The following is a 26380-nucleotide window of genomic DNA, read 5'->3' as shown; positions in this document are numbered from 1 at the left end:
CGGTGCTTTGTGACCACCTAGAGGGGTGGGATAGGGAGGGTGGGAGGGAGATGCAGGAGGGAGGGGACATGGGGATATATGTATACATATAGCTGATTCACTTTGTTATAGAGCAGAAACTAACACAATACTGTAAAGCAATTATACTCCAATAAAGATGTTAAAAAAAATCTTTTTAAGTTTCTGTCATGTATGACACAATATTTCCTCAATAAAGAAAAAAAAAGTACCACAGAAAAACTGAACAAAACACTAGCACAAAAGGACTGTAAATGAAGGGGAAATTACATGAAGATGATAAGAAAAAAACATTGAAGTAGCCATTTGTTCTTAGTTATTCAGGAAAGTACTGTTCACTTTTATACACACACACACGCACACACACGCACACACACACACACACACACACGTCTCTTCCCTCTATTAAAATTTCTGTATGTGACCTGAACGTATTGTCCTAGAATGATGGTAATAGGCTGTGTGCCTTTGAGCAAGTTACTTAAACTCTCTGAGGAGCTTCAGTTTTCTCATTTATAAAATAGCAATTTTAATTCCTACCTATTTCACAGGGCTTTTGTAAGGGTTAAATGCAAAAAAATATAAACCTTCTAGTACACAGTAAGTGATAGATAAATGTTAATACCCTTATCACTAGACATCATGAGGTGATAGGTCAGCTTAGTTTTTTGACTTACTTGCATTCATCTAAAGGCCGCCAAAATGTTCTTCAGCTTGCTGTTTAAGCAGTTGCAAATGTGTAGAATTTAACCTGGTCCCATCAGCAGCTGCTTAAGTAGCAGCCTGGGTTTCAGTTCATATAACTTCCTACAGTTGGGTTGGGGTTATGTTAGGGGAGTGATCAGCAGCTAGTAAATCCAGTGTATATCTTGTCCGGGGGAATTACTATATTTTTAACCTTAAAAAGTTGACTTATTCATTGCAATATAAGGTAATCCTACTCTCTACGAATGAAGTGAGGCCACTCCTCAGGGTAACGTGATTCCAGTTTAACTGGTTCAAAAACTACATCCCTGTATTTCCCCATGAACCTTGACTATGGTGTAGCTTCACTTGGCAGAGCTCCAGAGAGAATGAAAGATAGCATATGAGAGGTGTTGACAGCGAGAGCTGTTTATTGCCATTTACCTGCAAGTGCTGTCTGTGCCACCCGTTCAGGCATACTAGAACATGAACACTCTCCATTTATCTGCAGTACGTGAAGAAATTTTGGCATGTCCATATTTTTGGAGAAATTCCCCTTCTGCTTGAATGGGTTTCCTTCTCTGTTCAACAGGGCCAGGATTTCATCTAAGATAGTACAAAGGCCACGAGGACTTTTCCAGGTAAAGTACTCTGTACATCTTGCCCCCTTGTCCTTGATCACTTTTATGGTTAAATAAATAAATAAGCAAGTAAGTAAGTAAATATATAAAATATGTTTTCAGTATAAATAAATCTACAGAAAAGTGCCAAAGAACTCACTTAGCTGTAATTAAATATTTGGAAATCATTGGCTCCGAAGTACCACATAATCCTCCACAGTAATTTAGCAGATAATACAATGCTGAGCCGACTGTGCCTATTCCATCGAAATGGAATCAAATCACAAATTGCCTTATCACTCCAAAGCTTGTTGGTGACAAATGGTTTACAGCAGAGATTTTAGATAGTGTCAGCAACTAGACCTGCCACCCTGAGGTAACAGGATTGAGCCCTAGTATATTCAAGCTGGGGGCAGAGGTAAGAAATAGCAACAGACTTTGTCCTGTTAACCCACTGGAAAAATTTTCAACTCTCCATACCCATTGAATGGAAAACTCCAGCTCCTTTGTCTCAATTCTTTATATTTCAAGAACCCAAGAATACCTCTCTGGCAGAGTGAGCTCAGTAATGAGCAATGCATGAGCAAAATGACAGGCTCTAAACTGATTCTGTGACGTATTGCAAATGGCAAGGTGCCTTTTATTAGATAGTATCAGTGGGAGTTCTGAATTGTTAATTACTTGGTCACATTTCAGACACTGTCTTTATAATACTGGCTTTCACCTTTTCAAGGCTGAGCATCCTGGCAAAAAACCACCAATTCAGACAAACTGTGGGGTAGGGTGGGGATGGGATTGCCCTATCTAAAGGTGGTACAATTATTTCAGAACCGTTATAATATTTTGGAATATTTTGTGACCAGAAGAGGTGAATGATAGCACAAAACTAGTTGAAACAAGAAAATTGGGAAAATAGTTGGAGCAAAAGTGAAAAGGGGCCAGTAGGAGGTAGGACAAGAAGAGAGGAATAAAGAAAACATGGGTTAAGATAACAATCTCCTTTCTCTCCCCAAAAACCTTGTCTTAGGTATCAAGATGCTGCTGCTTGTCTATAGTCTATAGGCAAGCCTAATAATGGACTTATTTTGTCAAAGTATATAATGAGACTTTTATCTAGGTATATTATGAGAGCTAATTAAGCTGTCTCTGGCACTGGGAAAATATTAAAATGTGAGTGTGCAGATCTTCTTTTTCTTCATCCTGCACCCCATGATAGCAGATGTTAGGAGGCATTACGTCATACCTCTCTCTCCTGTGATTCATAAGCTCGCTATTCCTGCTTTCTTACATATATCTTGGCCTTTAAATGAGGCTGCTTCCTTTGGGGACTAGTGAGTCCCGAGGAAACTCGGGTTAGGTAAAGAGGTAGCCAGATAAGGGAAGAGTCAGAAATTCCATCACATTCATCTTATTCTTAACTAATTCAAGAAAAGTACCTAATTCAAAACAACCTCAGACCTGTTAGAATGGCTATTATCAAAAAGAACACAAATTACAAATGTTGGTGAGAACGTGGAGAAAAAGAAACCCTTATACATTATTGGTGGGAACGTAAATTGGTACAGCCACTATAGAAAACAGTATGGAGGTTCCTCAAGAAACTAAAAATAAAACTACCATATGATCCAGCAATTCCACTCCTGGGTATATATCCAGAAAAAATGAAAACACTAATTTGAAAAGATACATGCATGTATGTTCATAGCAGCACTATTCACAATAGCCAAGATATGGAAGCAACCAAGTGCCCATCAACAGATGAATGGATAAAGATATGGTATACATATACAATGGAATATTACTCAGCCATAAAAAAGAAGGAAATTTTGCCACTTGCAGCAACATGGATAGACTTGGAGGGCATTATGCTAAGTGAAATAAATCAGATAGAGAAAGACAAATACTGTATAATATCACTTATATGTGGAGTCTACAAAAATAATACAGGTGCTGAGAAGCTTCAAGATGGCGGAAGAGTAAGACATGGAATCACCTTCCTCCCTACAAATACATCAGAAATACACCTACATGTGGAACAACTCCTACAGAACACCTACTGAACGCTGGCAGAAGACGTCAGACCTCCCAAAAGGCAAGAAACTCCCCATGTACCTGGGTAGGGCAAAAGAAAAAAGAAAAAACAGAGACAAAAGAATAGGAACAGGACCTGCACCTCTGGGAAGGAGCTGTGAAGGAGGAAAGGTTTCCACACACTAGGAAGCCCCTTCGCGGGCGGAGACCGCGGGTGGCGGAGTGGGGGGAAGCTTCAGAGCCATGGAGGAGAGCGCAGCAACAGGGGTGCGGAGAGCAAAGCAGAGAGATTCCCGCACAGAGGATCGGTGCTGACCAGCACTCACCAGCCCGAGAGGCTTGTCTGCTCACCCGCCGAGACGGGCGGGGGCTGGGAGCTGAGGCTGGGGCTTCAGAGGTAGGATCCCAGGGAGAGGACTGGGGTTGGCTGCGTGAACACAGCTTGAAGGGGGCTAGTGCCCCACAGCTAGCCGGGAGGGAGTCCGGGAAAAAGTCTGGAGCTGCCGAAGAGGCAAGAGACTTTTTCTTGCCTCTTTGTTTTCTGGTGCGCGAGGAGAGGGGATTAAGAGCACCCCTTAAAGGAGCTCCAGAGACGGGCATGAGCCATGGCTATCAGCGCGGACCACAGAGACGGGCATGAGACGCTAAAGCTGCTGCTGCAGCCACCAAGAAGCCTGTGTGCAGGCACAGGTCACTATCCACACCGCCCCTCCCAGGAGCCTGTGCAGCCTGCCACTGCCAGGGTCCTGTGATCCAGGGACAACTTCCCCGGGAGAACACACGGCGCACCTCAGGCTGTTGCAACGTCACAAGAGCCTCTGCCGCTGCAGGCTCGCCCCGCATCTATACCCCCCTCCCGCCGGCCTGAGTGAGCCAGAGCCCCCGAATCAGCTGTTCCTTTAATCCCATCCTGTCTGAGCGAGGAACAGACACCCTCAAGCGGCCTACACGCAGAGGCGGGTCCAAATCCAAAGCTGAATCCCGGGAGCGGTGCGAACAAAGAAGAGAAAGGGAAATTTCTCCCAGCAGCCTCAGGAGCAGCGGATTAAATCTCCACAACCAACTTGATGTACCCTGCATCTGTGGAATACCTGAATAGACAATGAATCATCCCAAATTGAGGAGGTGGACTTTGGGAGCAAAGATATATATGTTTTTTTCCCTTTTTCTCTTTTCTTTGAGTGTGTATGTGTATGTTTCTGTGTGTGATTTTTGTCTTTATAGCTTTGCTTTTACCATTTGTCCTAGGGTTCTGTCTCTCCGTTTCTTTGTTTTATTTTTTTTCTTTTATTTTTATTACTTTTTAAGAAATTTTTCTTAATAATTTTTTTTATTTTAATAACTTTATTTTATTTTACTTTATTTTATCTTCTTCTTTCTTTCTTTTCTACCTTTTATTATGAGCTGTGTGGATTAAAGGCTCTTGGTGCTCCAGCCAGGCGTCAGGGCTGTGCCTCTGAGGTGGGAGAGCCAAGTTCAGGACACTGGTCCCCAAGAGACCGCCAACCTCCACGTAATATCAAACGGCGAAAATCTCCCAGAGACCTCCCTCTCAGTGCCAGGACCCAGCTTCACTCAACAACCAGCAAGCTACAGTGCTGGACACCCTATGCCAAACAACTAGCAAGACAGGAACACAAACCCATCCATTAGCAGAGAGGCTGCCTAAAATCATAATAAGGCCACAGACACCCCAAAACACACCACCAGACGTGGACGTGCCCACCAGAAAGACAAGATCCAGAGTCATCCACCAGAACACAGGCGCTAGTGCCCTCCACCAGGAAGCCTATACAACCAACTGAACCAACCTTAGCCACTGGGGACAGACACCAAAAACAACGGGAACTACGAACCTGCAGCCTGCGAAAAGGAGACCCCAAACACAGTAAGATAAGCAAAATGAGAACACAGAAAAACACACAGCAGATGAAGGAGCAAGGTAAAAACATGCCAGACCTAACAAATGAAGAGGAAATAGGCAGTCTACCTGAAAAAGAATTCAGAATAATGGTAGTAAAGATGATCCAAAATCTTGGAAATAGAATAGAGAAAATACAAGAAACGCTTAACAAGGACCTAGAAGAACTAGAGAACAAACAGAGATGAACAACACAATAAATGAAACTAAAAATTCTCTAGAACGGATCAATAGCAGAATAACTGAGGCAGAAGAATGGATAAGTAACCGGGAAGTTAAAATAGTGGAAATAACTACTGCAGAGCAGAATAAAGAAAAAAGAATGAAAAGAATTGAGGACAGTCTCAGAGACCTCTGGGACAACATTGAACACACCAACATTCGAATTATAGGGGACCCAGAAGAAGAAGAGAAAAAGAAAGGGACTGAGAAAATATTTGAAGAGATTATAGTTGAAAACTTCCCTAATATGGGAAAGGAAATAGTTAATCAAGTCCAGGAAGCACAGAGAGTCCCATACAGGATAAATCCAAGGAGAAATATGCCAAGACACATATTAATCAAACTATCAAAAATTAAATACAAAGAAAAAGTATTAAAAGCAGCATGGGAAAAACAACAAATAACACACAAGGGAATCCCCATAAGGTTAACAGCTGATCTTTCAGCAGAAACTCTGCAAGCCAGAAGGGAGTGGCAGGACATATTTAAAGTGATGAAGGAGAAAAACCTACAACCAAGATTGCTCTACCCAGCAAGGATCGCATTCAGATTTGACGGAGAAATTAAAACCTTTACAGACAAGCAAAAGCTAAGAGAATTCAGCACCACCAAACCAGCTTTACAACAAATGCTAAAGGAACTTTTCTAGGCAGGAGACACAAGAGAAGGAAAAGACCTACAATAACAAACCCAAAACAATTAAGAAAATGGGGGCTTCCCTGGTGACGCAGTGGTTGAGAATCTGCTTGCCAATGCAGGGGACACGGGTTCGAACCCTGGTCTGGGAAGATCCCACATGCCATGGAGCAACTGGACCCATGAGCCACACCTACTGAGCCTGCGCGTCTGGAGCCTGTGCTCCGCAACAAGAGAGGCCGCGACGGTGAGAGGCCCGCGCACCGCGATGAAGAGTGGCCCCAATTCGCCGCAACTAGAGGGAGCCCTCGCACAGAAACGAAGACCCAACACAGCTAAAATTAATAAATAAATAAATAGAAATTTAAAGAAAATGGGAATAGGACCATACATATCAATAATTACCTTAAATGTAAATGGATTAAATGCTCCAACCAAAAGACATAGACAGGCTGAATGGATACAAAAACAAGACCCGTATATATGCTGTCTACAAGAGACCCGCTTCAGACCTAGGGACACATACAGACTGAAAGTGAGGGGATGGAAAAAGATATTCCATGCAAATGGAAATCAAAAGAAAGCTGGAATAGCAATTCTCATATCAGACAAAATACACTTTAAAATAAAGACTATTACAAGGGACAAAGAAGGACACTACATAATGATCAATGGATCAATCCAAGAAGAAGATATAACAATTTTAAATATTTATGCACCCAACATAGGAGCACCTCAATAGACAAGACAAATACTAACAGTCATAAAAGGGGAAATCGACAGTAACACAATCATAGTAGGGGACTTTAACACCCCACTTTCACCAATGGACAGATCATCCAAAATGAAAATAAATAAGGAAACACAAGCTTTAAATGATACATTAAACAAGATGGACTTAATTGATATTTATAGGACATTCCATCCAAAAACAACAGAACACACATTCTTCTCAAGTGCTCATGGAACATTCTCCAGGATAGATCATATCTTGGGTCACAAATCAAGCCTTGGTAAATTTAAGAAAATTGAAATCGTATCAAGTATCTTTCCCGACCACTAGACTATGAGACTAGATATCAATTACAGGAAAAAAATCTGTAAAAAATACAAACACATGGAGGCTAAAAAATACACTACTTAATAACCAAGAGATCACTGAAGAAATCAAAGAGGAAATCAAAAAATACCTAGAAACAAATGACAATGGAGACATGATGACCCAAAACCTATCGGATGCAGCAAAAGCAGTTCTAAGAGGGAAGCTTATAGCAATACAATCCTACCTTAAGAAACAAGAAACATCTCAAATAAAGAACCTAACCTTACACCTAAAACAATTAGAGAAAGAAGAATAAAAACCCCTCAAAGTTAGCAGAAGGAAAGAAATCATAAAGATCAGATCAGAAATAAATGAAAAAGAAATGAAGGAAACGATAGCAAAGATCAATAAAATTACAGCTGGTTCTTTGAGAAGATAAACAAAATTGATAAACCATTAGCCAGACTCATCAAGAAAAAAAGGGAGAAGACTCAAATCAATAGAATTAGAAATGGAAAAGGAGAAGTAACAAGTGACACTGCAGAAAAACAAAGGATCATGAGAGATTACTACAAGCAACTCTATGCCAATAAAATGGACAACCTGGAAGAAATGGACAAATTCTTAGAAATGCACAACCTTCCGAAACTGAACCAGGAAAAATAGAAAATATGAACAGACCAATCACAAGCACTGAAGTTGAAACTGTGATTAAAAATCTTCCAACAAACAAAAGCCCAGGACCAGATGGCTTCACAGGCGAATTCTATCAAATATTTAGAGAAGAGCTAACACCTGTCCTTCTCAAACTCTTCCAAAATATAGCAGAGGGAGGAACACTCCCAAACTCATTCTACAATGCCACCATCACCCTGATACCAAAACCAGACAAAGATGTCACAAAGAAAGAAAACTACAGGCCAATATCAGTGATGAACATAGATGCAAAAATCCTCAACAGAATACTAGCAAACAGAATCCAACAGCACATTAAAAGGATCATACACCATGATCAAGTGGGATTTATCCCAGGGAGGCAAGGATTCTTCAGTATACGCAAATCAATCAATGTGATACACCATATTAACAAATTGAAGGAGAAAAACCATTTGATCATCTCAATAGATGCAGAGAAAGCTTTTGACAAAATTCAACACCCATTTATGATAAAAACCCTCCAGAAAGTAGGCATAGAGGGAACTTTCCTCAACATAATAAAGGCCATATATGACAAACCCACAGCCAGTATCGTCCTCATTGGTGAAAAACTGAAATCATTTCCACTAAGATCAGGAACAAGACAAGGTTTCCCACTCTCACCACTATTATTTAACATAGTTTTGGAAGTTTTCGCCACAGCAATCAGAGAAGAAAAAGAAATAAAAGGAATCCAAATCGGAAAAGAAGAAGTAAAGCTGTCACTGTTTTCAGATGACATGATACTATACATAGAGAATCCTAAAGATGCTACCAGAAAACTACTAGAGCTAATCAATGAATTTGGTAAAGTAGCAGGATACAAAATTAATGCATTGAAATCTCTGGCATTCCTATACACTAATGATGAAAAATCTGAAAGTGAAATTAAGAAAACACTCCCATTTACCATTGCAGCAAAAAGAATAAAATATCTGGGAATAATCCTACCTAAGGAGACAAAGACCTGTATGCAGAAAATTATAAGACACTGATGAAAGAAATTAAAGATGATACAAATAGATGGAGAGATATACCATGTTCTTGGATTGGAAGAATCAACATTGTGAAAATGACTGTACTACCCAAAGCAATGTACAGATTCAATGCAATCCCTATCAAACTACCACTGGCATTTGTCACAGAACTAGAATAAAAAATTTCACAATTTGTATGGCAACACAAAAGACCCCGAATAGCCAAAGCAATCTTGAGAAACCAAAACGGAGCTGGAAGAATCATGCTCCCTGACTTCAGACTATACTACAAAGCTACAGTAATCAAGACAGTATGGTACTGGTACAAAAACAGAAATATAGATCAATGGAACAGGATAGAAAGTCCAGAGATAAACCCATATATGGTCACCTTATCTTTGATAAAGGAGGCAAGAATATACAGTGGAGAAAAGACAGCCTCTCCAATAAGTGGTGCTGGGAAAACTGGACAGCTACATGTACAAGAATGAAATTAGAACACTCCCTAACACCATACACAAAAATAAACTCAAAATGGATTAAAGACCTAAATTTAAGGCCCGACGCTATTAAACTCTTAGAGGAAAACATATGCGGAACACTCTATGACATAAGTCACAGCAAGATCCTTTTTGACCCAGCTCTTAGAGAAATGGAAATAAAAACAAAAATAAACAAATGGGACCTAATGAAACTTCAAAGCTTTTGCACAGCAAAGGAAACCATAAACAAGACAAAAAGACAACCCTCAGAATGGGCGAAAATATTTGCAAATGAATCAACTGACAAAGGATTAATCTTCAAAATATACAGGCAGCTCAGGCAGCTCAATATCAAAAAAACAAACAACCCAATCCAAGAATGGGCAGAAGACCTAAATAGACATTTCTCCAAAGAAGATATACAGATTGCCAACAAACACATGAAAGAATGCTCAACAGCATTAATCATTAGAGAAATGCAAATCAAAACTACAATGAGGTATCATCTCATACCAGTCAGAATGGCCATCATCAAAAAATCTACAAGCAATAAATGCTGGAGAGGGTGTGGAAAAAAGGGAACCCTCTTGCACTGTTGGTGGGAATGTAAGTTGATACAGCCACTATGGAGAACAGTATGGAGATTCCTTAAAAACTAAAAATTGAACTACCATACGGCCCAGCAATCCCACTACTGGGCATATACCCTGAGAAAACCATAATTCAAAAAGAGTCATGTACCACAATGTTCATTGCAGCTCTATTTACAATAGCCAGGACATGGAAGCAACCTAAGTGTCCATCAATAGGTGAATGGTTAAAGAAGCTGTAGCACATATGTACAATGGAATATTACTCAACCATAAAAAGAAACGAAACTGAGTTATTTGTAGTGAGGTGGATGGACCTAGAGTCTGTCATACAGAGTGAAGTAAGTCAGAAAGAGAAAAACAAATACAGGATTCCAATGAATATATATGGAATCTTAAAAAAAAGAAAAAAATGGTCATGAAGATCTAGGGGCAAGACGGGAATAAAGACGCAGACCTACTGGAGAATGGACTCGAAGATATGGGGAGGGGGAAGGATAAGCTGCAACAAAGTGAGAGACTGTCATGGACATGTATACACTACCAAACGTAAAATAGATAGCTAGTGGGAAGCAGCCGCATAGCACAGGGAGATCAGCTCGGTGCTTTGTGACCACTTGGAGGAGTGGGATAGGGAGGGTGCGAGGGAGGGAGATGCAAGAGGGAAGAAATATGGGGACATATGTATATGTATAACTGATTCACTTTGTTATAAAGCAGAAACTAACACACCGTTGTAAAGCAGTTATACTCCAATAAAGATGTTAAAAAAAATACAAACGAATGTGTACATCAAAACAGAAACAGACTCACATATATAGGAAACAAACTGATGGTTAGCGAAGGGGAGAGGGAAGTGGGGAGGGACAAATTAGGGGCATGGGATTAAGAGATACAGACTACAATGTATAAAATAGATAAGCAACGAGGATATATTGTATAGCACAGGGAATTATAACCATTATCTTGTAATAAGCTATAATGGAGTATAATCTGTAAAAATACTGAATCACTGTGCTGTACACCTGAAAGTAATATAATATTTTAGATCAACTATACTTCAATAAAAAAGTACCTAAAGTATCCAAGAGCTTTGGAGCATATTTTCAGGTGAGCTATTGTCTTATTTCTTCACTAAGAATGTTTTAGATTGTCATGACACTATACTTAGGTACCATAAGTGGCAACAGAATGAATGATCCTCAGAATATTTATTAAAAACTGACTGTAATTCATCTAGTCACCAAGGGTCTGATTTCTTTCAAGGTGTCTAATGACCTATTAAGCATACTTACATCCATTATTTCTCTCATTTGAGTCCCCGGCAGCCCTGTTAAGTAGAAATGGCAGGGATATTCATCTTCGCTTTAGATGCTCCCACATTAATAAAGGTGATAAAACCATGACTAGAACCCAGAGCCCTTGACTCCTAGTCCAGCATTCCTCTCAGCTACAGCCCTAACTCTTACAATTCATCCTGAGTCGACTAGTATTAAAATACGACTTTGAGCATGTCACTCCCCTACTTAAAAATGTACTGAAGAAAGGATAACAGTCACGACTTCGGGGCCCACCCAGCCGCATCTCAACAACTTTATGTTATTACTTCCCTGATCCTTAGTTTTCTCATGTGTAAACATAAATGATGATACTTATTTTCCTGACTCACTGGGTGGTAATTGTCAAGTGTCAGGATGAATGTGATAATTCTACTAAACTGTCAAGCCCTCTATAGCCCTGTTATCATATTCACTTTATTCCTTAAGTTTAATTAGGACTGGTCATGGAAAAATAGTATATATGACTTTCTTAGCTGTGCAAGAGTCTGTTCTCGGATAAGACACTATTGTGTTGGGGGTCTTTTGTTAAGTTTGACCTGAAAAAGATATCTCAAGTAAATGCTAGCTCTTGATTTCAGATATTCTTCAGATTGGGAACCTACTGCAACCTCTTCTCTCCTTTCTTTCTTTATTTCCTTTCAAGGGATGTTTTATATGTAAAGAGTTCAACTGGATTGTTTAGAGCAGCATGTTACTGAATTGAAGTTGTCTAGGGGTGAGTCAGTCCACTTTTATGGTCCCACCAAAGACTGAACCCTGGCCCTCAGCCCAGGCATCTCGGAAGCTTGTGGTGAGTGGCAGGACTGTGAGCTTTGGAGTAACTCAGTGCTAGGTTTCAATCCTCATTCCCCTCCTGCTAGCTAGGTGGGCCTGAAAGAGTTACTTAACTTTCTTCTGAGTCTCAACTTTCTTATCTATTAAGGAGATTATAATATATATCTCATAAGACTGTTGTTTGAATTAAAATAATAAATATATTTAAAGTACTTAGTAGAACACCACTCAGTAAATGTTAGTTTCTTTCTCTTCCCATACTGTGAACATAGGGTAACCAGGTGAGGTTGTGGATGGATCAGTGTAGAATCTCCCAGTCCTGGAGAAACTCCTTCTGAGTGCATATCTTAGAGATGGGGAGGGTTCCCAGCATCATATCTGAATACTAATGACAGCATTATTATAGATATACATGCACAGCAAAGACATCATCTTTAACAGCTGTGTTTAGTTAAGTAACAGATTTAGAAAGCACAGACTTTAATCTATGTTTTCTCCTGGGATTTCATCACCATCTGATTTGTTTTTTTCTGGCTAAAAAGTGTAATTGTAGCTTGATTCCCCCACTCCCCTCCCCCACCAGACACATCCCAGCCATCCTCTTAAGAACTAGCTGCCTTTTAAAAATCTGAATAAGAAGCTGGATCAGCATTTGGAAAACATGAGGTAGTGGATACCTGAGGAGCTAAAGAGTTGAGGACTTTGGAATAAAAGCTTTAATGGCGTGTTGTTGTTTTTTTTTTCCAGAAGGTCCTGTTTCCTTCATATCTGCAGGGAACAGATGACTCTAGGGATACTGCATCAAAGCTTGATTCCTCCTTGTTGCATAGCCAGTGAGGCAATAAGCAAGATAGAAACTGTCATTGAGTGAAAGAAGCTCAACAGAGCAGATAGTGGAAATAGAGGGTTTTCTCTTTCCCCAAGGAGAGGTTGGAAGGGAAAGGTAGCAGAGGCTTTTGTCATCAACTTTCTGGAGGTGGAAACCACTGGAGGCAAAAACCCTCTCTCATCCCTCTCCACCTAAAAACCCAAATGGATTCTGGATTTGACCTCGGGCTGTTTTGAGATTGACAGCATCAGCTTGTCAGGATGTGGGGGAAAGGCAAGATTCAGTCACCAGGATAGCGCTAGTGGGGAGGGGCGAGAAGGTGGGGGGATAAAAGTAGAATTATACTAAGGCCATGTAAAACCATCCAGTCTGCAGCCATGGGGGAGCTCAGCTGCATGGCAGAGGGCAAGGTTTTTTCATTTATCTTAAACCATGTCCCACCACTTTCTACAGCCCCTCCTTCACTCAGCAATACTTTTCAGGCACCAAATAGATTGTAGGAACTTTATCATTCCCATTGCTATTAGTACCACAAAATATCTTAGAGATCAACAGGAAAGATGAAGGAAGGACCAGACTGCCCCATTCAGGTAGTTCTCTTCCAACCTGTTGAGTTGCTTCAAAGCTGGTTTCTGTGCCCCCTGCCTTGAACTATCCCCAAGATCCTGGGGATTCTACCTCCCAACTTAAGAGTATACTGCCAGGAATTTTTTAAACGGTACTCTGAGGTGGGGAGGGAGAAGAAGATGAGAACTACTACTTTTGAGGACCCACTGTGAGCCAGGTGCTGTACTACTTTATGTATATTCATAAACCAGTTAACTCTCACAGTAACACTATGAGGTAACTATTCCAGGTATCCCCTGCTGTTTAAAAGTTTGCTTTCCATCACTTCACTTTTATGAAAGACCTACATTAGTACCTGTTTTCACTAACCAAAGTAAATCCGAAGAGGATTTTCGCTTTTATTAAAAAAAGTGAAAATCGAAAATAGTGCTCAGTGTTTGTTTGCAGAGAGCTGTTATAAGAGGCAGTGTGCACCCCAGTCAGTGAGAGTAGCACCACCAAGCTCCTTTCCAGGAACTATACTCAGCATCTCAGTGTCAAGCCACCATAGTGTTGAACTATGTCTGTGAGCACCTGTGCTTTATCTCGATTTATTTTGTGTATCCATTAGCAAGATGTGTCCTAAGGTAATTGTTTCTTCACTTTACACCATTTTGGCTTACAAAAGGTTCCCTGGGGATGCTCTTCTTTCAGATAGTGGGGGAAACCTGTACTTTTGTTTGACAGATGGGGAAACTGGAACTTGGGGGGTTTAAAGGATGTCCTCAGAATCACATAGCTACTAAGTGGAAGAGCTGGGGTACTAGAAGCCAGCCTACTGACTTCATTCATTACTGATTAATTTGTTTTCCCCATCCCTACTTCTGTCCATCTCCAAAGGAAGATAACACTATTTAAGTATTAGCTATTATTATTATTTTCACTATTATTATTATATTATGTACCACTTGCCTCTGGAACTGAAGTAGGTATAGAGAGAAAAAGGGAGAAAAAGAAATTAAACTAATATTTACTAAGCCCTGTACTAGGCACTGAGGGGACGTATAACAGTAACTGGTAGCTACTTTTGGACTATAGCCCTAAGGTTGATTTGGGATCTTTGATTCCATAGACCAGATTTATTGAAATAAATCTGATCTGTGTAATCTGGGATTTCAAACTAACCAATTCTGATGCTAGCCACCACCACCATGCTGGAGCCATTCCCTAGGCCATAAAGCGTCTCTTGTCCTGTCAATACACAGGTGAGACCTGAAGATTGTGAACTGTCATGATTTACTGGTGGCTGGGGCAAAGTACATTTGTTGTCTTGGAAACCCAGAGCAACCATGTGACACTAAATAATATTTATGAAATCAACATTAAGACATCTGTATTATAAATGTGCTAAAACATAAACAATTTGATAAAGATATAGAGTATGCAGATGTGGGAGATGATGGAATATTATATAACAGGACTGGGGCTGCATTGCCAGGCTAAGAGCAGGTTTGCTGGTTTTTTTCTTCTCTCTGCCTTTATTCATCATTTCTGAAGAAGCTGTTAGTTTCTTTTCATAGTGTTGACATTTGATTTTCATTTTAATTTTCAGGGTATGTTTGTGCTTAATTGGCACTGTGACAGGTTCACTGCATGTTGTTTGCCTTCTGCAAACCTTGATTGTAATTGAGTCTAGGCTAGAAGGGAAACTGAAGAGTACAGCAGGCAATAAAATCCAGCCAAGTGGAGTGTCATGTCATTGAGCTTTCAAACTCTGGGCAGAGCCCTGGAAAAATGTGGCAAAGCCTTCCTGGAGAAAACACTTTTTTTTTAGGTTGGGAGGGGAGGTAGTGCCAATGTACTGAAGGCAGGAACTCTTATCTACCTAGGCCAATTTGCATATATCTTAATTGCTTTGGAAAAACTGTCATGACTTGGCTGAGAAAAAATTATAGATTGGTTCTTTAAGATTTTATTTTTTAATAGCATTCCTCCAGTGCCCAAAGAGCCTTGTTCCTGTGAGAGTCTCTCTGTCCTTTATAAAATCTTGACTCAACATGACTTGAGTCCCTGGACAGGCCATGCTCCTTGCTGCTATGGGCCCATATCCAAGGTGGTGCTTCGTGTCAGAGTGTGGGAATATCTTCTGTTATTCCCTTTCTCACACACATTACTGGGTAGCTCGAATAGGATCCAGTTTTATTGGCTTTGTTGTATTTCTTTTATATATTTTTAACAGCTCCTTGAATTTGTTTCAGATTTTTACAAATGATTTCTTGCTGTCACATTGAATTATAAAGTATTAGAGTCATCTAGTCCAGCTTCTCCATCCAATGCTCAAATCTGTTCTTTAATGTTGCTGAATTTTTGCCCAGCCTCTGCTTGAATAGAGCTAGTGAGCTCACTTTTTTCCCTATGCCCCTCCCTCAGCATCCATTTCATCTTTGGACACCTCTGTTGATTCATATATTGAACTATATAGTCTTCCTCCTTCAAATTACTTCCCATTGTGGTCTGACTAAACAAATTTAGCAGATGCAAACTATTATATATAGGATGGATAAACAACAAGGTCCTACTGTATAGCACAGGGAACTGTATTCAATATCCTGTGATAAACCATAATGAAAAAGAATATATATATATATATATCTATAACTGAGTCACTTTGCTGTACAGCAGAATTTAAACGCAACATTGTAAATCAACTATACTTCAATAAAATTTTTTTAAAAAGACACCTGAGAGACTTCCCTGGTGGTCCAGTGGTTAAGAATCTGCCTTCCAATGCAGGGGACACAGGTTCAGTCCCTGGTTAGGGAACTAAGATCCCACATGCCACAGGGCAACTGAGCCCGCACACTTTAGAGCCCGCACACCGCAACTACTGAGCTTGCATGCTCTGGATCCCACGCACCACAACTACAGATCCCATGTGCCACAACTACTGAGCCTGTGCGCTCTGGAGCCCGCGTGCCACAACTAAAGAGAAGCCTGTGCACCGCAACGAAGAGCCCACGCGCTGCAATGAAAGATCTCGCATGCTGCAATGAAGATCCGCATGCAGCAACTAAGACCTGATGCAGCCAAATAAATAAATATTAAATTTTAAAAAAGACACCTGAATGCCAGTGGGTAGGAAATAGAAAAAAAAATTTAGTTTCACTTTTTTGTGATAGCTCTTCAGGTATTTGAAGACAGAAAACACATCGCTTGAATTTTCTTCCCTGAGTTTAACATCAGTTTTGAGTCCCCTTGTTCTGGACTTTTTCCTCTAAATGAGTTCCTATTTGTCTCATCCCTTATCAAAGGTGATTAGAACATACTTTTGTTCCCTTTCTGACACCATAAAGACATCAAGTATCCCCTGTTCAATTCCTTGTTTGTATCTCTGTAGAATAATCATTTTTTAAATGTTAGGTCATTAGCACTGACAGATGATTTTAATTAAAACACATACCCTGAACCTCTCCTTCCCACCAACCCTCCTCCCTCCGCAGGAGACAAACATTCTAATTTGGCATGACATTATCTGGCCTAATAGTGCCTGACATATGAAGTGCCTAAAAGGTCATCTTTTGTTGTTTTAGCCTTCTGGAGTAGTTGAATTAAGTTCAAACTCAGGATGTTTTTGAAATCTTAAATCTCTCTGGGGATGTTTTTCATAACATCTTCGAACTGGATAACACTACAATAAATTATGTTGCACTGGATTAAAAGGTTATTTCCCTGGTGTGTCAAGCTAACAGAGAATGTGAAACCTCCCACTAGGCACTGAATGTCTTTGGTATTCAGTGCAGCAATCCTGTCTCCATTAGGTCCCTAACCCCCACTGCTCAGTGAAAACTTTAGCCAGGAAACTACCCATTGAACTGAATCTTGAGTGGCAGCAGGAGTTACAGGAAGAGTCAGAAATAAAAAGAAGAGACAAGGGACTTCACAAACTGATAACCTGAGTCCAGGTAATAAAAGCCAAAGACTAATGGAAAACCATTATTTGGAGTCAAGAATAGGGAAGAAATCTCATATAAGACCAGAGCCAATCAAAAAATGGACAGTGACCAATAACAGGCAAAAAGGAATACCAGTAAGTTAGAATACTGAAGGACAGGACAAGAGTGTATGTTCCAGGGAGTGAAGATACCCACAATTAAAAGTGAGGTCACATACTCAAGTTACAAATACTTTTGGTTATAATTTTCTTTGAAGAGTTTCTAGGAAGCCAGGAATTTCTGCCAAGAGTTCTATAAAGTGCTAAGCCAGGCATCCTAGGTTATTATAATTATAATATAATGAGAGCAAATAGGTTAAATGTGGTGGGTGCATACCATAGAGCATTATACAGCAGATAAAAGCAACAGATTAGATATATAGAAGTATGAATGGATCTTAACATGATTCATAGTAGAAATTAAGAATGAGATCTATAGTATGTATCATTTTTATAACATTTTAAAATATACACATGAAACAATATGTTCTTTTAAAAGAACACATACAAAGATAGACATTTACCACATTAGAATGGTTACCTATGAAAGAGTGTAGGAATAAATGAATAATGGCAAGAAAGAACCTTTACTCTGATTACTGATGAATTGAGGAATATGATGACATCAATCCTCTTTGCCTGAGACCAATAAGATAAATAAAATGCTAGAAATAAAAACAGAAAAGGTGACTAGATGATTGGGGAGTAAGCATAACAGTTCTATCTAGTAGAACTTTCTTTGGTAATGAAAATGTTCTGTATCTGCGCTGTCCAATATGGTAACCAGTAGCTGCATGTGATTACTGAGCACTTGAAATATGACTAGAGACTGACATTTAAATTTCATTTAATTTTAATTAATTTATATTTAGATTTAAATAACTACATGTGACTAGTGGCTGCTGTATTGGATGGCGCAGGTTAGAAGTTGCAAATGAACCCAGATATTGGCACAAAAAAGATAAATAGATGCTGTAGTTGCAGGCAACATTCCTTTTAAGAAACACTTGGCCCTACCAGTAGATGAGAAGATAGCAAAGGAACCTAAGAAAACCAGTATCACTAGGAAAGAACAGCACTTACCTTTGCCTTTTCCAGGACTTGTTTTTCTCATCAGTAGGTGAACCTCCAGAAGCCTGGCCCTGAGAGTTCTTACCTGCTGTGGACTTGGCTACTGGAATTGGCACAAGTCCTGCAGAGCCGACTGCTGCTGTTCAGCAAATGTAGGCTTTAGAACTGCACATGCAATGGGTGTTACCTATATAGACTTTAATGAGCACAGTGTCCCAGAATGCCATCTTTATGGCTTTAGCCAGGATTGGCTTGAGCTGAGTGCTGTAGAAGATATCCCAGGAAGCCATTTCAGAGATTCTGTTGCTATGAGGGCTTTTTTGCTGCCTTGGCTATGAGTGACAGTAATGAATTGCCAGGGGCCAGAATAGAGAGATAATAGCAACAGATGACTGCTAGGCTGTTGCAGAACTCCAACTAGAATGGCAACATACCTATTCTTATATCCAGCCCCTCTTCTTTTCTAATGTATCCCCACCTTGTACCCCTATCCTTTCCCTTGTTCCCTTGGATAACCATTCTTGGCCCCATGTAGAAAATTAAAGGAATATGACAAAAATTCTCCTGATGGGATAGGGGTGCATGGTCTTGTGAATATATGGCATTGGGTAGCTGGGTGCCTTTGTGGGTTATTGGAATTTTTCCTTCCTGTGTTAAATAAAACTTCTATAGCCATTGTAACAGTACTTTTGTAAAGGGTCAAACTCATCTTAAAGTATTTTTCTCTACATATAAGTAGCTATACAAAGAGATACCCTAGTGGAGTCCACTTACTGGTGAAGGATGTCTGGGACCTGTGACCTTTGGCAGTGATAGATCATCTCGTTGTGAAAAGATCCAGGCATTTACCAACCTGTCATTTTGAGAGTGACTGTCAAGCTCTGTCTACTACAAGCATATCTGCAAAAGGAGTGTGAGGAGGGTGGGGTGGGATCTGAAAAAGTAGTCTCACCACTTGCTAGGGGTTGCCTAGCAGCTGTGTATTTAGCAAGAGCAAGTCCAGAGTAGAGTGGGAAGTTGCACTTATCTTCATGGAATGATCAAAAGTGGATTCATTTTTCTAAGCCTTGGGCATACAGATCAGGGGGAATTTTTCCCCCCTTGGTGAAGGAAATACTAGTTGGACCAGTATCTGGAAGACCTATCCTAGAGATTGACAAGGCTAGGAGAATAGTTTGAAAGTAAAATCAAAATATAGAAGTAAATATTTGAGCCAATCTAAGAGTTGTCACACTGAGAGATACCTGCTATGCCAAATATACTTCTACCTCTCCTAGACTGTAAATGTCTTGGCAGTAGAGCTTGTGTTTCTCACTTCTGTTTTTGTCATGGCGTAGTCTAACATATAAAACAGGTATTTAATAGTTGTGTAAGTAGTTAACATATGTCCACACTATGTGACAGTCCCAGCCTTCCAACCAGCTGTTCGTACTGTTTTCCACATAGCCAAAAAGGGTAAGGAAGTAGGGTGCTCATCTGAGCCCCAGATCTATAGGTCTTCATCAATGTTGAACTATGCTGTTCTTCACTGCTTAGAATAGAGGACAGGTACCCCTCTTGCAAGTACACATACTGGGAAAGACTTGGAACTATCTCTGAAATTAGAAAGGAAGGCCAGAGATTTTATCAGTGGTGAAACTGAGGACCCCAGCTAGCTGTAACAGCTAGCTCATCATCCCATGGGAAGACTCCAGTACAGGACCAAGATTGATTCCAAATTCCTGGGCCAGGTTAGCAGTATCACTTTTGTTTATGGGATGTTTTGTATTTGGTTATGTGTTGTCCTCAATTTACTTGGAACCATTTATAGATGATTTTTGTCTACTTACTGAAAATAGCTATCAGGAAGTGAGTAGATACAGCTGTAATTCCTTAGGGGTTCTAAATAAATATAGTAGTTAATTTGATGTTTATTTCTTTATATTCTTGTTTCCTGCTTTGGGGATTAAGATGAAGTAAAAGATAAGTAAAAGACTATAAAAGAAATCTACTGTGATCACTTGGGACTTTTTCAAAAACCTTTTAACTTGGTATCTCTGGTCATGGTATCTCTGGTCATGGTATCTCTGGTCCCTCAAACCCACATCCAAAATTTCAAGTGGTGTTTTGACTAGGCATTATTAAGTAGTTGCATTTATCTTAGAACTCCCAGCTCCGCTTGTCTCCCAACTCTAGTTCAATACGCAGCATTCTGCTTCCACAATGGGAAAAGAAATACACCATGAATTTTTTTTGAGTATACATGAACATGATGTGTGTGTATGTGTAACAGAGAAAGATGTTCCCAGAACTGTTATATTGATGGTGACAACACAGAGCTCAAGAAGCCAGAGGCTGGAAGAGCAGTGCCTCCTTCCCAGATAGGTTTAGGGTTTGGCTTTTTCTCCACTCCCCGTCTTGGGATAAGCAAGGACATTTTTCTTATTTGTGACAGTATTTCCTCAAGTAAAGACAAACAAAAAGTTAGCCCTCTGAATACTGGTTATTTTTATTTATAAGTTATATTTCACCTTATAAATAAAAATAACCACTTGGTGCCATGGGGATATTTCCAAGGATGTTTTGTGTTAGCAACTCACTGTGTGACATTGAGCAGGTAGTTTCCCCTTTATGGGACTTGGTTACCCCATTTGTAAAATAGGGATTAGGGGATTTGACTATCTTCCTAGATCCTTCTAGCCCTGTGGTTCAGTGGTTATATTTCTTAAAGTAATTTAATAATATTTTAAATATTTAATTAACAGGCTAGATTAGTAATAAGACAAGAGATCCATGTGGAGAAAGTTGAAAGATAATTCAGCCTACAGTCATTGAACTCAAGCATCAAATGTAACTCAGTGCTGCCTGGCAACAAAGGCATTCTGTGATTAGGACACAAACCTTGCATAAACCCATTCTCACAGAGTGCCAGGATACAGTGGCACAGTCTTTCCAAGGACTCACCATCTTGTACACATCAATGGTGTTCCAGGTTGGTCTCCCTGTAACTCATGTGCCATTATACTGCCCATATGGGTCTGGCAACAAGAAGAAAAGGACTCTTTTGGGAAAGAAATGCTTCATTTTCTTGACCTGACAGTGATTGGGCTTCTCTGCCACTTGTTCCTTAAACTTGAGAGAGAAAGCAGGCAGAAGTCCTGAAAATATAATTATTTTGCAAAAGCAAAGGGACTCTGAGATGTGCCAGTAAATTTGAGCTACCTATGATCTAAAAGGTTATAAATTAGGAGGAGTCAAGATGGTGGGGGAGTAGGAGGACGTGGAGTTTACCTCTCCCCACAAATGCATCAAGAATAAATCTACAAATGGAATAGTTCTCACAGAACACCTGCTGAACACTAGCAGAGGACCTCGGACACTTAAAAGGACAAGAAAGATCCCCGTGTAACCAGGTAGGATGAAACAAAGAAGAAGGGAAAAGGAAGAGGAGAGTAAGTGGGATGGGACCTGCACCCCTGGCAGGGAGCTGAAGGTGAGGAGATGTTCTTGCACCTGGGGAAGCCCCCTCACCAGCGGGGAGATCAGCTGGGACAGAAGGGAAGCTTCAAGGGCTCAGAGGCGAACGCAGCAACTGGTCTGTGCGCCCCAGCCTAAGATGTGTGCCCGCTGGTGCAGACGGGGAGTGGGTGCTGGAACATGGGGTTTGGAGAGCAGACCCAGGGAGAGGACTGCTGTTGGCTGTGAGGAGACAACCTGAGGGGATGGTAGTGAGGAGCTCCACAACCAGGAGTGCTCGTGGAGGAAGCCCAGACTGCTATGTAAGTGAAACAGCATTGTTGAGTGACACACAAAGGGTGAGGCCACCATTGCAGCTTCTCTCCCTGCACACCAGCCCCTGCCTCCCTGGGCACTAAGAAGCGCTCCCACCAGGGCAGGGTCTCACACCTCCAGCTGCCACCTCCTCCTCTATGACCCATCCCCAACGGGACAGGATCTTGCACCTCTGGCCACTGCCTCCTCCTCCTCCACACCCAGTCCCCGGGTGGGGTGACCCACATGCAGGGGTGTAGCTGAGACCACAGCTGAGCCGCAGGGGCCATGCACCTAAGGAAGAAGAGCTGAAATCTCGCCTCACAGCTGCACAAACTGCAGATTTACACCCCTGCGACCAGCTTTGTAAACTCAGCATCTGCAGAACATCTGAATGGACAGTGAGTGCTCTCACAGCCAAGATAGGTCTATCTTTAGCAGCTGTGGACTTTGTGGACACGTACATGTGGGGGTTGGACCCAGCCAGAGTCTGAGCTGCCCCCATAGTGCCCACAGCAAGTTCAGTTCCATGATTACTGCAATCCTGGGACCTGACTTCAGTGGGTCTATGCTGGTGTCCTGGTGAAAACAACACCTGAGAGAGACCAGGGCCAACTGCCAGCATACCCACGGTTAAGGTGGGTCCGAGAGCAGTGCCAACAACAGTATAATTTGAGAGCTCGCACAACCAGTGAAAGGTGACACAACAAAGCACACCCACAGGTGAACAGCTCCAGAGGAGGAATACTCAGTGGCTTCTCTCCCAGTGGGAGTGCTTCAGTCCTGCCTACATCACACTGCAGATCAGAAACACAGCTAACAAACAGATCTGGGGGCCTCTACTCCAAAAACTAGGGAGCAGATCCCACCCCTGACAGGGCAGTGACAACTACAGAACAAAGGGGAGGCCTGCTCAATATCCATTGCAGGCCCTGGTCACCAAAACAATAGTCACACCTCTTATCAAGGGGATAACAGCCAGCATACACTGAGGAAAGAGGTGGCAGACATCTAAACTAAAAACAGCCCTTGCACCAAAAAATATTAAACCCATGCAGGCTACACAGGGGCATTCCCACATAAAAGTAGTCCTCCAAGACAATCTGAGGGTCTGGAGTTGGGAGGAAGAACCCCAAGAGCATTTAACCTTGAAAGACAGCAGGGCTTGAATGCAAGAGCTCACAGGGCTGGGGGAAACAGAGACTCCACTCCTGGAGGGTGCATACAAGGTCTCATATGCACTGGGACCCAGCACAAAGCAGTACCTCCATAGGAGCCTGGGCTACACCTACCTAGGGGTCTTGGAGGGTCTCCTGGGGAGGCGAGGGTTGGCTGTAGCTCACAACGGGGTCAAGGACACCAGTAGCAGAGGTCCCAGGGAATAGTGATTGGAGTGAGGCCTCCTGGAGGTCCCCATTTTGGCACCAAGAACCGGCCCCACCCAACAACCTGCAGGCTCCAGTGCTGGAAAGCCTCAGGCCAAACAACCAACAGGATAAGAACATAGCCCATCCCATCAGAAGACAGGCTGCTTAAAGTTGTACTGAGCTCACAGCCACCTCAAAACACATCCCTCGACATGGCTCTGCCCACCAGAGGGACAAGGCCCAGCTTCACCCAGCAGGAAGCCTACACAAATCCCTGGTCCAACCTCACCCACCAGGGGGCAGACACCAGAAGCAAGAGGAAATATGATCCTCAGGTGCAGAAAGGAGACCACAAACACAGAAAGTTAGACAAAATGAGATGACAGAGAAATATGTTGCAGATGAAGGAACAAGATAAAAACCCACAAGAAAAACTAAATAAATAGGAGATAAGCAATCTACCTGAAAAAGAATTCAGAGTAATGATACTAAAGTTGACTCGAAATCTCAGAAAAAGAATGGAGGCACAGACTAAGAAGATACAAGAAATGTTTAGCAAAGACAGAAGATTTAAAGAACAAACAGAGATGAACAACACAATAATTGAAATGAAAAATATACTAGAAGGAATCAATAGCAGAACAACTGAGGCAGAACGAATAACTGAACTGGAAGACAGAGTGGTGGAAATCACTGCCATTGAACAGAATAAAGAGAAAAGAATGAAAAGAAGTGAGGGCAGTCTCAGAGACATATGGGACAACATTAAACACACCAACATTTGCATTATAGGGGTCCTAGAAGAAGAAAAGGGAAAGGACCTGAGAAAATATTTGAAAGATTATAGCCAAAAACTTCCCTAACATAGGAAAGGAAACAGTCACCCAAGTCCAGGAAGTGCAGAGAGTCCCAGGCAGGATAAGCCCAAGGAGGAACACACTGAGACACATATTAATCAAACTGACGAAAATTAGATGTAAAGAAAAAATATTAACAGCAACAAGGGAAAAGCAACAAATAACATACAAAGGAATCCCCATAAGGTTATCAGCTGATTTTTCAGCAGAAACTGCAGGTCAGAAGAGAGTAGCACCATATATTTAAAGCGATGAAAGGAAAAAACCTACAACCAAGAATATTCTACCGGGAAAAAAAAAAAAGAGTACTCTACCCAGCAAGGCTCTCATTCAGATTCGACAGAGAAATCAAAAGCTTTACAGACAGGCGAAAGCTAAGAAAATTCAGCACCGCCAAACCAGGCTTACAACAAATGCTAAAGCAACTTCTCTAGGTGGGGAGAAAAAAAAGGAAGCCACAACTAGAAACAAGAAAATCACAAATGGGAAAGCTCACTATAAAGACAAACATAAAGTAATAGTAGGAAATCACCAACGCACAAATATGATATCAAACCCAGCAACCATGAGGAAAGTACAAATGCAAGAAATGGGAATTGCATTTGAAATTAAGAGACCAGCAACTTAAAACAACATTGTGCATATATAGACTGCTATATCAAAACCCCTTAGGAACTGCAAACCAAAAAGCTACAGTAGGTACACACATAAAAAAGAAAAAGCAACCCAAACAAACCACTAAAGGTAGTCATCAAACCACAAGAGGAGAGAACAAAAGAAGAAGGGAAGAAAGAAGACCAACAAAAACAAATCCAAAACAATTAAGAAAATGGCAATAGGAACATACATATCAATAATTACCTTAAATGTAAATGGACTAAATCTCCAACCAAAAGACATAGACTGGTTGAATGGATAAAAAAACGAGACCTGGATATATGCTGTCTACAAGAGACCCACTTCAGACCTACGGACACATACAGACTGAAAGTGAGGGGATGGAAAAAGATATTCCATTCAAATAAAAATCAAAAGAAAGGTGGAGTAGCAATACTTATATCAGACAAAATAGATGTTAAAGACTGTTACAAGAGACAAGGAAGGACACTACATAATGATCAAGGGATCAATCCAACAAGAAGATATAACAATTGTAAATATATATGCACCCAACATAGGAGCACCTCAATACATAAGGCAAATGCTAACAGCCATAAAAGGGGAAATCAACAGTAACACAATAATAGTGGGGGACTTTAACACCCCACTTTCACCAATGGACAGATCATCCAAAATGAAAATAAATAAGGAAACACAAGGTTTAAAGGACACATTAGACCAGATAGACTTAATTGATATTTATAGGACATTCCATCCAAACACAACAGAATACACTTTCTTCTCAAATGCTCATGGAACATTCTCCAGGATAGATCATATTTTGGGTCACAAATCAAGCCTTGGTAAATTTAAGAAAATTGAAATCGTATCAAGTATCTTTTCCGAAAGGAGTACTTCCCAGAACTTCTGCTGCCAGTGTCCTTGTCCCCACGGTGAGCCACAGCCACCCCCCGCCTCTGCAGGAGACCCTCCAACACTAGCAGCCCATGAAACAAACCTGCAAGTGCTGCACCGAGCAGAACATCCCCTTCCCCAAATATGAGGTGCAGGAGGAGGATGATAACCTCAAGGAGTGCTACCTGCTGGAGAACTCCCAGGAATCCGATGCCCCCATTGTGATTTTCTTCCCACTCATCAACGACACCTTCCAAAAGTACAAGGCCCCAGGTGTGAAGCAAAGCCCCGAGGAGCTGGAGCACGGCCAGATTGACATCTGTGGTCCCCAAACTCCCTGCGCCACCAAGGAACTGACGTACACAGAGGCCGCCTTCGACAAGCTGGTGAAGCTCTCCGAATATAACATCCTGAATAACAA

The 26380-nt window shown here is 41.1% G+C and overlaps 1 protein-coding gene across 2 annotated transcripts in view; it reads left to right on the top strand.

Moving 5' to 3' along the window:
• NEXMIF (neurite extension and migration factor) overlaps nucleotides 1-26380 on the top strand; it is a 146112-nt gene that overhangs the window by 92772 nt on the left and 26960 nt on the right. Inside the window, exon 1 of one of the 2 annotated variants that reach the window (XM_082447355.1) lies at nucleotides 12794-12866. The exons of the other annotated variant lie outside the window; for it this stretch is intronic. The gene's annotated coding sequence lies outside the window, so the exon portion shown is untranslated. Of the gene's footprint in view, nucleotides 1-12793; nucleotides 12867-26380 lie in introns of those variants that run through there. 2 annotated transcript variants of the gene reach the window in all.

The sequence above is a fragment of the Balaenoptera physalus genome, assembly GCF_965194825.1.
Source record: "Balaenoptera physalus genome assembly, chromosome: X".
NCBI classification, from domain to species: domain Eukaryota; kingdom Metazoa; phylum Chordata; class Mammalia; order Artiodactyla; family Balaenopteridae; genus Balaenoptera; species Balaenoptera physalus.
Note: the sequence above shows the minus strand (reverse complement) of the source record. Positions and strands in the feature narration are given on the sequence as shown.